We start from the raw sequence: 13,322 nt of genomic DNA, 5'->3' as shown, positions 1-13,322 counted from the left end.
ATTTTTTCCTCTCCATATTCTGCTGCACAGAGCCTGATAAAGAACTCCTGCCATAATTTCCCAACAGTATCAACAGACCTCATGAACTTCTTACCAGGAGGGATGGGAATAATCACAAATTCCTATATTACCAAACCTTTCCACTCAAAGGGCCAGCATCTCTTCAAATGTCCAAGGTAAAGAATACCATATATAAAGATGTAGATTCCATGCTTTTTGAATCCGATTGAGAACTGGAAATCACTTAGCCTCCTTAAGTAATAATTTTCAGCCCCGCATTCTTTCCCATGAACAGTTTCAAGAGCACAGCCCACCTCCTGTTAACTGAGCAACTTTCATGAGAATTGAACAGTATTTCAAGGAATCTTTCATTCCCAATTAAAAGGTAGAGTCTGGAGTCATCAACGGGAGAGAAATGGAAATGTTCACCCAACAATACATTTTAATAACTGATTCTATAATATCAGCACCTTTTGCACACTGTAAACAGTACAACTCCTTCTCACCCCTTATCCTAAAAAACAAGTTGTTGTGTTTTGTGCTTTGGTTTTTTTTAATCCTTCCCCCCTCATTCAGAACCCAGTATCGACTCTTAATGTCCCAGTACGGTTTCTCCACAAACTTCAGACCTCCAGATCCTCCTATCCCTTTTTTTCCACCATCACAAAGGGAATGTATTAGACAGCAGAGGCTCCAAAGACAGCAATTCCAACTACCACTTTGGTTACAAGCTTAGACATGAACACACAATACTTACACAGGGCTAGCATTCAAGGAGCAATGGTCCACCATCATCTCTGGAAGAAAATCCAACTTGAACGCAGCCATCACCTCGGTCTGTCACAAACTCCTAACACTAACTCAGTGTATTGCCTAACCCCTCAACAACACCACTTCCAAAAGTCCTGCAGGTCTTAACACTCGGCCACACAAAACACTCAAACCACAGAAACAGAAGCTCAGGGAGACCAGCAATAGACACCACAGAAACAAGCTGGACTGGGAAAGGGACATGGAATCCCAGATTAAAAAGGGGATGTGACCATGTGAAGGGAGGCTCAGCTCAATACACAATGAAAATGCTGATGCACTGGGCTTGTTTTGTGCAATTTTCCCTGGCGAAGCAGTACTGAGCGCACTGTCAGATAAACAGAGTGTCAGATCCATGAAGATAGCAGTGGGTAACAGAGCAGAAAGAATACAAACTCCAGTTTTTCCACTCCCAACTAACTCCTTGCATCCCAAAATGGCAGTCCAAGACCCTGAAACACAGACAGTTCCCCACATCACCAGTATTAAGGCAGACAATTTGTTATGTGTAGTCAAAAGGTTCCTTCAGCACAAACCTTTTCAGTGTCTGATTAACAAACTCACTCTTTCCACCTTGTGCCATTTTTGACACACTCCTAACTTACAGGGAGACAAATCTGAACCTATCAAAAAAATTAGAACTGAGGAAATTTGGTTGCTCAAAAAAATCCATTACAATCACATCAACGGCTACATAATCCTCTTTAGAGAAGCAAAACATACACTGTTTTGGAAAGAGCACTTTGCACCATGCCTCTTTAATTCCAGAGACATACAGAGCCTACAGAAGATCAAAAAAGGGAAAAATATGCACCTGCTGGTTATACCATTTTTGCTTTTGTACTGATCCTGGTAGTAATTTGTTGAAAACTGTTGTATAATCTTTGAAAACATTGATGTTAACTCCACAGCTTCTTCATCGATAAAACAGGCGTAACGTGTTCATCGACTCACTGTGAGGTGTATTTGTACATGTAACACAGACCTCCAGTAGTTAAGCATCCAGTATTTCAACTAATGGGGAGATAACCTCGATAATACTGGATGCATTGTGAGATATGTGAGGAATATTTGATTGCAGAGCATGCTACAAAGCCAGCTGGGTGTGTCTGAGCACCAGACCATTAGCTCAAGTCCAGTATGAATCCAGATAAGCCTTATGTATACGTTCAATACAACCACATAATAAACTCTTAGAGCATCACAGAACACATTCTGGGGCAGTTGTGATCATTTTTCTCATCTGTTAAGGACTGCAACATGTACCTGTAGTTATTTAAGAATGGCCAGTTTACACAGCTTTCTTCATGCCTGCAAAGTTAGAGTGTGCCTGTTATTATTATTTTTACATTAATAACTATTTCTAGTCTCTGGAAAAAGACTATTTTTCATCTTCTGCCTGCAGAGAGATTTATTTAAAATCTCTATTAAAAAGAGCTGGACCTTTTAATACAAAGGCATAAGCACATTACTGCAAAATAAAAGATTGTGTGAATTTATCACACGTGGTAGATGTTCAGCAGCAACTACTTCACACGTGCTCTTGCTACATGGTAACTGCACTGCTCCTACAAATAGGTAAGCAGGCACTGTGGAACATGGGTCAATTTATTAGCTTTTAGTAAGCAGCTGGCATCTTCCTTCAGACACATCTCACAGGCCTCCTTCTTGAAAAATGCCATGCTGTATAAAATGCATTACTTTCAAATGTTGGATTCAGCCTGGAGTCCAATCTGTGAGACTGTTTGAAAAAAAGTCTATAAAGAGAAACATTTCAGATTTACATTTTAAGAACAGCAGAAGATGTACTGGGGTTCTCTCCACTGTTCATGTAATTCTGTAGCTCAACAGTACAAATTCTAGCCTTACCAAGGAACACCTCCTGTCATCCTTTGCTTTTTCAAGCAGTCAGTAAAATACTCCAGCAGCCGTGTTCACCACAGGTTCAATAAGAGATGATGCTGGTAAGACATACTCTAGAAAATGGGTTTCGAAAATGTTACTGAGATTGATTAGTTTACTGAAGAGAATCACTAAGTCATTATGATTTGCTTCTACCCTCACCATTTTCCTCATCTCTCTGCTCCTCAAAATAGAGAGCTTTTTTTTGCCTCCTCCATTAAGATTAAAAACACAGAAAAAGTTACAGGCAGAGAAGCTCCCAAACCCTTCACTGTCACACTGTTACAGACCATGTCAAGTTCAATCTACTGGCTTTGAGAATTAAAACACTGATTTTGTGCCATTATCCCGCTATACTTTAATTTCTTATTCTTGTTATACTTACTCTCATTTCTCCTGTGATATGCTCACTTCGGTTAATAAACAACGGTGCCAAGTATATTTCAAATGCTGTTATGCACAATTTGCAGAAAAGGAAAAATCAATACTAGAATGGTGGATAAATACCTGAAGGTGCATTAGTCAAATACCCATGCCTCAAAATAGCACAATTCTGCAGTAACTGGTGGTTTCAGTGAAAAAGCAGCAGTACAGAGAACAGATTTGTTCAAACATTATTTAGTTGAAGGCATGGACTTGATGAGATTAGAAGTCCTTTGGACTTTGCTTGTAAAAGTATCAGAAAGAGTACAAAAAAAATCTTATTTCACTACTGAATAGAAACTGGAAGAATTAAATGAAGCTGTTTCTTTGGAATTACAAAAACATGAAAGTTATCCCAGCCGTTGCTCATAAAGAAAGAAAATGTACAGAGCTAAACGCACATACTTTTTGCTCAGATGTCAAATTCCTGCTGGCTTCCAGGCCCATTCTTTCACTGTTTCTATTCAAAGGATAATAGGAACAATGTCTGAAATTCCAAGCTCTATGGACTGTAGCTGCACATTTAAATGTGGTGCTAACCTGACAGTATGAACACCAAAGTTCTGTTCGTTCTACATCTCACTTTTTTGCATTTCTGAAGCCCCAGACTATACTGTAAAAGATATCACTGTATAGACTCCTCAGACCACAAGGCATAAATGCCAAACATTTTGCTTTTGTTTTTATGCTTGCAGAACTATGTCACATCTTTAGGCAAAAAAACTTAAAACAAAAAACCAAAGCTCCATGTAGTAATTTCTTTCGCTAAGAAAGCCTCATTCACTTCAATGAGCAATTAACTCTGAAAGCTAAAGATAATACCATCTATTAGTTTACACACTCTAAACCTCAAACAACACATACAGCTCTGAAGCTGAGGGACGACGGCGATGGTGAGAGCAAACTATGGGAAAGGATACAGGCTATAGGGAAATCAGACACTGTGAAGCTTTGAAGGAGACAGGTCCTAGAATAAACTTCCCCTTGTATTATCTGTGCATATCCAGATCCCTACAGTGCTGCTGAATTGCAGTTTTGCTTTTCTACAGATAAACCCTAGGTTATATACATCAAAATATAGTAACTGCTTGTCAATATTTTCCTGTTTCATTGTTGATCACGTAAGCAGTGATCAAATATTTTCTGCTTATGTGAAAATGAAATGTCTCCCCATACCTCAATAGGTATTGCCAAAACTGCAGTTCTGCTTCTGCCAATCTCCACAACAGTTATTCACTGCAAGTATTGAAATTTTAAACATTGAGAATGTTGAATTTACCATTAAAATACATGAAGCTTTGGGTTGCCTACAATGTAAATTAACTGAAAGTCATGTTCTAATATTTTCATAGAAATTAGTGTATGAAGAAAAGGATAGGAAGGGAAGACAACTGCTTTTATCTGAGAAAGCAGCAGTTTCATCAGAGCATATAATTCCTCCACACCCAGCAGCATTTTCACATATTAAGTAACATCTACTCTAAAAATAGCTTGTACTGTATCAAATACCTGTAATATATCAACATTTTTTCAAGAAAAATCTATTTGAGGTGAAGCAACGTATTCCTGATTTACTTCCCTGGCATGTGAATGAAACCCTGTTTACCTGTAGCTTCTACTCCAATTAATTCTACAAACAATCAAAACGAATGGTTTCTGAGCTCTTGCCTGACAAACCCCCAGGACTCCCAGTTCTGCCAGCAGACAGCAACAAGCCACCTATTGCTCTGTCTTACAGGAAGATGATCTCTCTACCCATGAAAAAAAAAAAAAAAAAAAAAAAAAAAAAAGAATAAGCTTAGCTGCCATTTTTATTTGGTTGTGCTGGGTTGGTTTTTTGTTGGTTTCATTTGTTTTGTTTTTAAACCGATCACCATTAGGTTACATGCATTAAAACACTACACATAAGAACTATCATCTTATAGCTATCATTAGGAAAGAACAACTAAGTAACCTCACTTTTAGTAACAGATTAATCAAATCACCACTGAGATTTTAGACCCATTTGTCTAAGGCACCTGGTAATAAGCATTATCAGAACCAAAACATCAAACCAGACTGTGCTCTGCTGCAGTTCAGTGCGGCAATTCTCAAGTTCCTTGCACACAATTTTTTACCTTAATTAATCCAGGCTGGACGTGGCTCTGTGCAGCCTGAACCAGTGGTTGGTAACCCTGCACACAGCACAGAGGTTGAAACTAGATGATCAAGATGGTACCTTTCAACCCAGGCCACTCTATGATTCTATGATTAACATACACACTACAGATCCCTAGCATGAAAATAGATACAGACAACACTGCTCAGGTTAAAAATCTCCAAGTTACTGCCCCTCTATGGCAGCTGTGATTACAAGCCTGATACAGTAAAACAGAACATCTGTAGAAATCTGTTGTACAAAGGAGTGCTGAATCAGGCTGGCCAGAAAGGTCCTATCACTTGAAGATGCTTTCTCAGAGAAGCACTGGGGATTGCAAACCATGATAAAAGAGAAGGCTCCATTTTCTCAGCTCTGTACAGACCTAATGTAAAAATTCAAGAGATTTCCCTTAGCTCCATTTCCAGAAGTCAGACAAGCCAATCAGGATGCAGCCATGCTTTCCTAGGACATAAAGAACTGAAAATATTGCCTGCTAGACAATAAACCTAAGCACTATGGAGTTGACCCTTACTATAAATACAGCAAGACATTCCACAAGCAGAACTAAAAGAAAAAGCTGCTCCTACAGATGTATCTTACTGCCTTAAAATAAATCCAATGAATTTCAAGAGCCTTCAATGTCTTCTTCCTGCTTACCTGTGCAGACCACAGCTAATGACAAGACTACTTCAGAGCTATTGACACACTGTTTGGAAAGAGGAGCTGAATGTTTATTTTTACTTACTCAAAGTAATATTACATTCATTTAAAGTGGATTTATTATGAACTCAGTGCCTTGAGGCATTTATTGCTCTGCCATTTTTAGAAAATGAACAGTGGATTCAAAAGTTTTCAGGAAAGAATGATGGCGTAAACCTTGTGCATTGTTTCCTTTAAAAGGAAGCAACTGAAGAGCTGAGCTCTCCCTGGCAGAAATTCATTATTTTTGGTCAATAAATTAAAACGAATTGAAGCACAGACCACACACAGACATCCAATTGCTCCTGTTTGTTCCCTGTGCTGCATGTGTCCAGGCAATACAGAGGGCAGAAGCAAAGATGCAACGCTGGGTTGTCTGACAGGCTGGGGACTTCAAGCCTCTGTTTTGGTGGAAGAACAAACCGCAAAGTCCATGAATTGTGTAATGCTCTAACAGAACCCTCTTTGACCTTAACGTAACAGTAAAAATGGTAAAACCAGATAGGAAAGTTTTGTATATACAGTATTATCACATGTCATTGTGAAGGCAAACAGTTCTGCATCAATTGCCACACATTCATGTGACTGACAAGTCTAGGCGTCTCACCCTTCTCACTTCTATTTTAAACAAACACTGAAATGAATCCTTGCATCAACTGAAATAGGTTGCGCCTGGCTATTGTTTTCTCAAGTAACTAACATCTCTAAGGTGGCTTTTCAAATCATAGATAAGAAAGTAAAATCTCAGTAGCTGAGACAGCATTCCTTCTCTCACCAGAGATGTTTTTTTGGACAAAGGAGGTCAGATTTGTGTAACTCCTTGTTGGCAGGATACTGCAGAGACAAGAAACATTCATGAGAGCAAGGGCAGACTGGACAAGTACTCAGAAGAAAATGACCACAGGCTACCAGACAAACCACAGCAGGTTCTTAGCAGCTAAAAACATGGAGGATTACTGAGTCCATTTTGCAGTCAAAAGGTGAAAACAAACAGTAGACATTGCTACTCCATGAATACAGATGGCAGAAGTCTGTAACTTGCCAAAGATCCCATATATGCGTGCTGGGAGAAAAGCAGGGCAAAGAGAATGACTGAATAAAAGGAAGAGTTGTCTTGCTAGAGCTAAACCAACCTACACATGAACTGTGTAAACACTAATTAAAAATGCTAAGTTATTACCAGCAATTTATTCAAATGCTTTCATAAGCAGCAAAAATAAGTAAGTAAATTGCACTTTTAGCCTTAAGGGAACATAACAGCACAGTTACCAGTGTATGCACTTTTCTTTTTTAAAATGCCTTGCAATTGCAATTCAATCTGTGGTATGCTCAATATCTGGCCCACTCCTTCAAACAACATACACCAAATGGGAGATGGCAGCCCTGCAACATGAGAACTTATCTACCAGAAACAGGTTACAACATCTGTTCAAATCCTCAAAGCCAAACCCTCTCCCTCCACAAGGAACTGCTCTGCCAATACTTGCAAGTACCAGGGCGCCTAACAAACTCAGAAGTTGAATCACCAGTCTCAGTACCAACTTATGGTAGATAAATGAAGTTTACAGACTTCAAGATTGTGGCCCCCAAAATTGGTAAATTTTCCTCTCATAGTCTTTACCTGCTTGCAGGAGAGGGAAAGCACAAGCAGGCTGTGACCAAAACAGTGGGGCTGTGCTATCAGACTGGCAGTGCAAGCACAACCCGCAGCACTGCAGACAATGCCCTGCTTCTCTAGGGCAGAACAGCTGCACCACGCTGCCCTGACTTCTGCTTTCTTAGCACACAGCCAGCAGCTAACAGCAGCATGGGGCTGCCAACCCAGTGCTTGACCTGCTGCAGCTGTGTCTGCTGCTTCAGTGGCCACACTACAAATGCTCACGCAAGCAGCACAAAAATAAAGAAGAAATGGGAATCGACTGGCCCACTGGGAGGAAACTGGGAGGAAACCACCTCCTCACAACAGCCTCGAACACCCATCTCCAACCATAACATTTCCTGTAATCCTACAGTAATGAAGAATAAGTAAGCTGATCACCTCCGCAGTTCTCTGGTTTGAGGTTACTCAAAATAAAGCGCAAATACTTGATATAAGAACTTCAACTATCACAGCCCACAATAGTGCCATGTACTGCAACAGACAGCTTCGGTTAGGATTTACTGGGATTTTTCCAAGGGCAGTCAGTATCCGACCACCTTGTTCTCAAGGACAGTACCTACGCAACATCAGTTAATAGTCTGCTATACTGGTACAGTGAAATAAATAAGAGACGTCTATGTCAGGAAAATTTTCACATTGAAACATTTTCCAATGAACTCCACCTTTTCTTTCGTGTTTGTTTTCCTTCTTATACCTGCTCCCCAGTGACACATTATACATATATGTTAATCATCATACAAATATAACAGGAGAGGTGCCTTGATTGTCATCTGTCCTTAATTAATGCAAGGCATTTTCTTGTTGCTAGCTTTAGATTTCAGTTTTGTAGCTGAAGCTTGCTGTTCTTAAGGTCACAACTGGGACCTAAAATGTGTATTGAATTTCTGTCTTTCCCAGATACGTTTCCTCATTAAAATTTGGCATATTTCCTCCTTTTTTTTTTTTTTTATTTTTTATTTTCAGACCAAAGGAACTGAGAGGGAAACAAAACCATCTTTATCAGCTACTTCTTGGTGGTGGTAGCAGTGGGTTAAAAAAACAATAACTAGAAAAAAAAAAAAAAAAAAAAAAAATCAGCAAAACTCATTTGATGCAAAGGAGATAGTAAAGATCTGAGAAGGAACAGTACTGAAAGATAACTGACATGAGGCACATACGCAGATGAACAAATGGCTCCAAGGCCAAATCATGAATCTGGAGCAATTAATGCATGACAACATATTAAAGCAGCTGTACTTGTAGAACAGATAATGGCAAGCCTTAATGCAGGCACCCCATAATAATTAACTTTGTCAAAGCAAAGACAAGGAGTAATCACTGCATGTTTATCCTTGCTTGCGAGACACTTTACAATTAATAATTGATACAAAGAAGCAGCACTGATGCACGTATCCTAGGGCTAATGTTTTTGAAGCAGAAGTTCATAAGTTTCTTCCTCTCGTTATTGACTTACTGTTTATGAAGGCATACAGCCATTTAAAAAAAAAAAAAAGTAAAGGATTTAATCCTGTTATCCTCATTTTAAACACCTGCAACAATTCCAGCAGTTTGGGAAGCATTTAGAGTTCTTATCGTTATCGTGCTAGGACATAACAACGCTCATACTTTGCCAGAGGCAAACTATGGAAAATTAAATACCAAAGAGATCTGAAAGACCTGTGGATACTTTGGCAACGTAGACAGGAAAAAAATCTTGAGAAAATAGGAAAAAAGGCTTGGTCAATACAATAGAAAGAGGAAATAAAAGCAGCAATACGACAGAGCAGGAGTCAAGGCAGGAAATGAGAGTACAAGAAGTGAGGATGTGCATCTTTGCCCTGTGGAATGACAGAGCTTTTAAAAGGAGGCAGGATGGAATACTTAAGGCAGCAGGAGGATTTGGTTGTTTTGTTATTTTTTGTTCTTGCTTTTTATTAACTGAATTCAGACCATGACACACATAGGAAGTCTGGATGGTAAACAACGCCCAACCTTCCTCAGATCAATGTTTTGAGCCCTCCAGTCCTGAAAGCAGAGGTACAGCTGCATTTATACTGCCTTTCTTCTCTTTCTCTCTCTCCCAAACATTGTTTCTGAGCTTACAAGAACGATTTTAATTTTTAAGGTTAGAAAAGGTCACTACTAACAGCCAAGAGTTTACCGTAAGGTATTTCAGCCTTTTATCTAAGAAACAACCCTGCAAGCAATTAATTCTATAGAACATGGTATTTTAGGTCATCTTCAGCTTTAATTTATGAGTACAAACAAGACCTAAGAACCTGGTTTCAAAGAGGCCTGAACTTCGCTGTCATTTCCTATATTACAGGAACGTACAGCTCTGTACTTAGTCAAAAAGACACACAGAGCACTGGAGTGGGCGAGCCACCTAACCACATTTTCCAGGAGAGGCTGCAGAACCAGCTGTACCATTCCAGGACACGAAGATTGTTCTGTCACTCCACAGGGGAACTACAGTAATGAGAAATACCTTTGGCTAAGGTTTGTCACAAGCAGTGCACCCCAGTTTGCATAAAGAATTTAAAGAAAATTAAAAACTGATCAGTTTGCATGTTCTGTTCTTTAAACTTCAGAAAAGGAATGCATGACCTAAACTCCAAGGAACAAACTTTGTATTACCAAATACATTTTAAATCTCTGCTTTCTGATAGGTCTTAGAACAGTAGTCAGATCTGCTTAAAAATCTTCTTGAAGAACGATACATTCTTTAAGATTCCCCCCTTTCCTTTTTAGGTGTCAAGGGACATTTTGGACTAAACAAAGCAACAAGTCTCAAGTTTCCCTGTCCTTTGCAGCAATCAGAACAACCAGGCAAATCTAATCTCAAATTGTTTCTTCTGATAGTACCAGATACAAAACAGGAACAGTTAAAATTATACTATAGTAAAAAAATAAAAAGAATAAAGCACTATTTCTCTCCAATTTCATTTTAGCCAAGTGCTCCTTTGCACGTTATCTGAAGAGTTTACAAACAGCACACACAGTTCCAGAAGAGTACAATCCACCTTTGAAATATGAAACACTGCAATAATCTTTCCTATCACACTGCAATAATCCTTTATATTTTCCTTGTCACACCTTGACAAGGCATGATTTCCTCTGGCTTGTGGTACAGGGATGCCAAGCAGATAATTGTTTTCACCTTCAGGAAAACTAAAAAAGGACCATCCTAAGGGAGGAGCAGGACAAGAACGCTGACTGTTCACAAGGTTCAAACAGCGTAAAGGTAAATTTGTTTGCCCAGAGGAACATCAGCACAGTGAACGTGGATTTGACAAGCGACAATCCAGCAGGCACAAGCTCCTCACTCCTGAAAGTGTCAGCACTCACACAGCATTAATTCTTGACAAGAATAACTGTAATTTGCCTTGACAAAGCATGGCATGCAAGTTTCTGAATAGAAGGAAGAAACTCAAGTCTCAGAATAAAGTCTCCATTTCAAAAACTTGGAGACAGCAATTACCATAAAAGCAAGAAACAAAGGCTCATTGATTCCTCATCTCAAAGCAAAGCTGACTGTTCCTCAGTGTCATACGCTGTACCAGACTAGAATCAGAATTCCATCACAATTCTACCCCAATCCATTTCTGTACTGTCAATTTATTTACATCATCATAAGAGGTATTTTATAGTGGGATGCATATAAACAATTTTATATAACCTTAGATGTTGGAGAATTACTCCTCTTTTATTTGGACACCTCTCTACCATCACATTAAGACAAATGAATTCAGGGTTGTTTCTTTTAAGGATGAGAAACTATATATCTTGCACACAAGTGAGGTTTTCCTTTCCATAACTTGGTTTCAGCAATCATAAACAGGACTAATTCATTTAAATAATGTGAATGTTTTGTTATTTCCATAATCCAAACTGATTCTGGAACTGCATTTTGTAATTGGTAGAATCTTTAAGTCTGAAGAACGAGGTCTAATCACAGATTAGACTGTCTGGTAAGGTAGAAATGTCTCACACACAAACACAGTAACCCCTCTTCCATATGTTCTTTATGGTCCTAAAGGAGCAGCAAAGGAGAGAGAAGGGTAAGCGACAGAGTGCTAGCTGCCTGGGAAAGGATTTGTATGCTGCGCAATACCTGCAGTGCCTGGAGACCAATGCCTTCCAATAGGTACTTCCAAACAATCACTAGTTTCTAAATATCACTCAAAAATTATGGAATTCCTGGACTGCAACTAGACTAGCCAGCAGGACTGGCATCATCTATAAGCCACCATATCATGCATGATTTTCCACTGACCATAGATCTTATTTTGTTCTACTTTCTTCAGCAATGTTTGGTCCAGACATTTTTTCCACAGTTCTTCCTGGCTCTTTCTCTGTCTTGAACAGGACAAGAAAGTCAGTGTACCAAAGCTGGGAAGGGGGCATTTCTCTCTGTCCACAGAGCCAGTCGAGCTTCTAAGTTCCGAGTTAAGGAAGTACCACAGAAGGAAGGAATCCTTCCTAGTCACTCACGCTTTCTTGCAGCACCTCTGGCTGCTTTGTATCTAACAGGTGACAGAATCAGTGCCACTGGCTTCCAGCTGAACCTCTAGCTACAAAGAGGTGAAAACAAAGTGTGAGAAAGTTTCCAGTACCATCATTCTTCTTGCAACTGAGAAACCTGATTAAACTATGGAAAATTCAAAGCCAGGCAAAGAACAATACGGCAGTTTTGTACAATGGGACAAACTCAATTTTGTCCTTTCAGCATTCACAAGAATTTGTAAAATCAGAACATGGCTTTATTTCTCAAATCTCCTGAAAAGGTACAATTACTGTAATCTGGATCTCTGTATCACATTTCATCTCCAAGCTTGGTCAAATCTGTTAACAAGCATCCACGTTGTCAGCAAATCACTTCAATAATCTCTGAAGCTGGTAACGATGTGATATGCTCTTCTTTAGAAAGCCTTACGTTTAAGACTGTGGCAGGAATAAGATTGACTCTTATTGAAATTGGAAAAAAAAGCACATATTTTTCATCTCTCAAGAGCTTTGGTAAAGCTACCACCAGCATTCTGTATAAAAGTTGGGAGGTGCCATGGCTGGTGTACTGTTTCCTTCTCAAAAGAGCCTCCTTGCTTTGCCGATGGACTAAAGCATAAAGTATTTATGCCACAGTACAGGTGATTATCAGAAGAGCAGAGCCACTGCAATCTGAGCATGGAAGTGTTACTTAACATAGCAGCAACAAGCCTTTAAGCTGCACAGTTACCATCTGATCTATTTTTTTTTTTGCTGCTGTTGTGCAGTCATGAGAGTTTCACACAATCCAATTTGCTAAACCAGAGAAATAACCACTTCATTGTGAAATAGCTTTTAACCAGGTTAGCAAAGTCAAATTATCACCAGAACCATGTAAAAAAAAAAAAAAAAAAAAAAAAAAAAAAAAAAAAAAAACCAACCAGAAAACAAACACCTGGAGATCAAATAAAGCAGGAAGGAGGAATTGGCTCATGAAACTACACTCTTACTGGACTTCAGGCATCAGCAGAACTGCACCAGAAAATCCTCACATTTAGCTCCAAGCATTTCCACACAAATATTTTCCTTTCATGCTGCAATTAACAGAATGCCTGTACAGAGTTTTTCCACTAATATCTTTAAGGTTTTATGTACTATAGAATACTTGAGATTTATTCCAGCGAATAAATTACCATCACGACACGCAATCATACTTCGTAGTTA

General features: G+C 39.1%; 1 protein-coding gene across 13 annotated transcripts in view; it reads right to left on the bottom strand.

The window, feature by feature from the left end:
- CELF1 (CUGBP Elav-like family member 1) overlaps positions 1-13,322 on the bottom strand; it is a 54,242-nt gene that overhangs the window by 27,447 nt on the left and 13,473 nt on the right. The window lies entirely within an intron of this gene.

Source organism: Lagopus muta, chromosome 6 (genome assembly GCF_023343835.1).
Source record: "Lagopus muta isolate bLagMut1 chromosome 6, bLagMut1 primary, whole genome shotgun sequence".
Classification (NCBI taxonomy): domain Eukaryota; kingdom Metazoa; phylum Chordata; class Aves; order Galliformes; family Phasianidae; genus Lagopus; species Lagopus muta.
The sequence above is the reverse complement of the archived record's forward strand: the minus strand, read 5'-3'. Positions and strand labels throughout refer to the sequence as shown.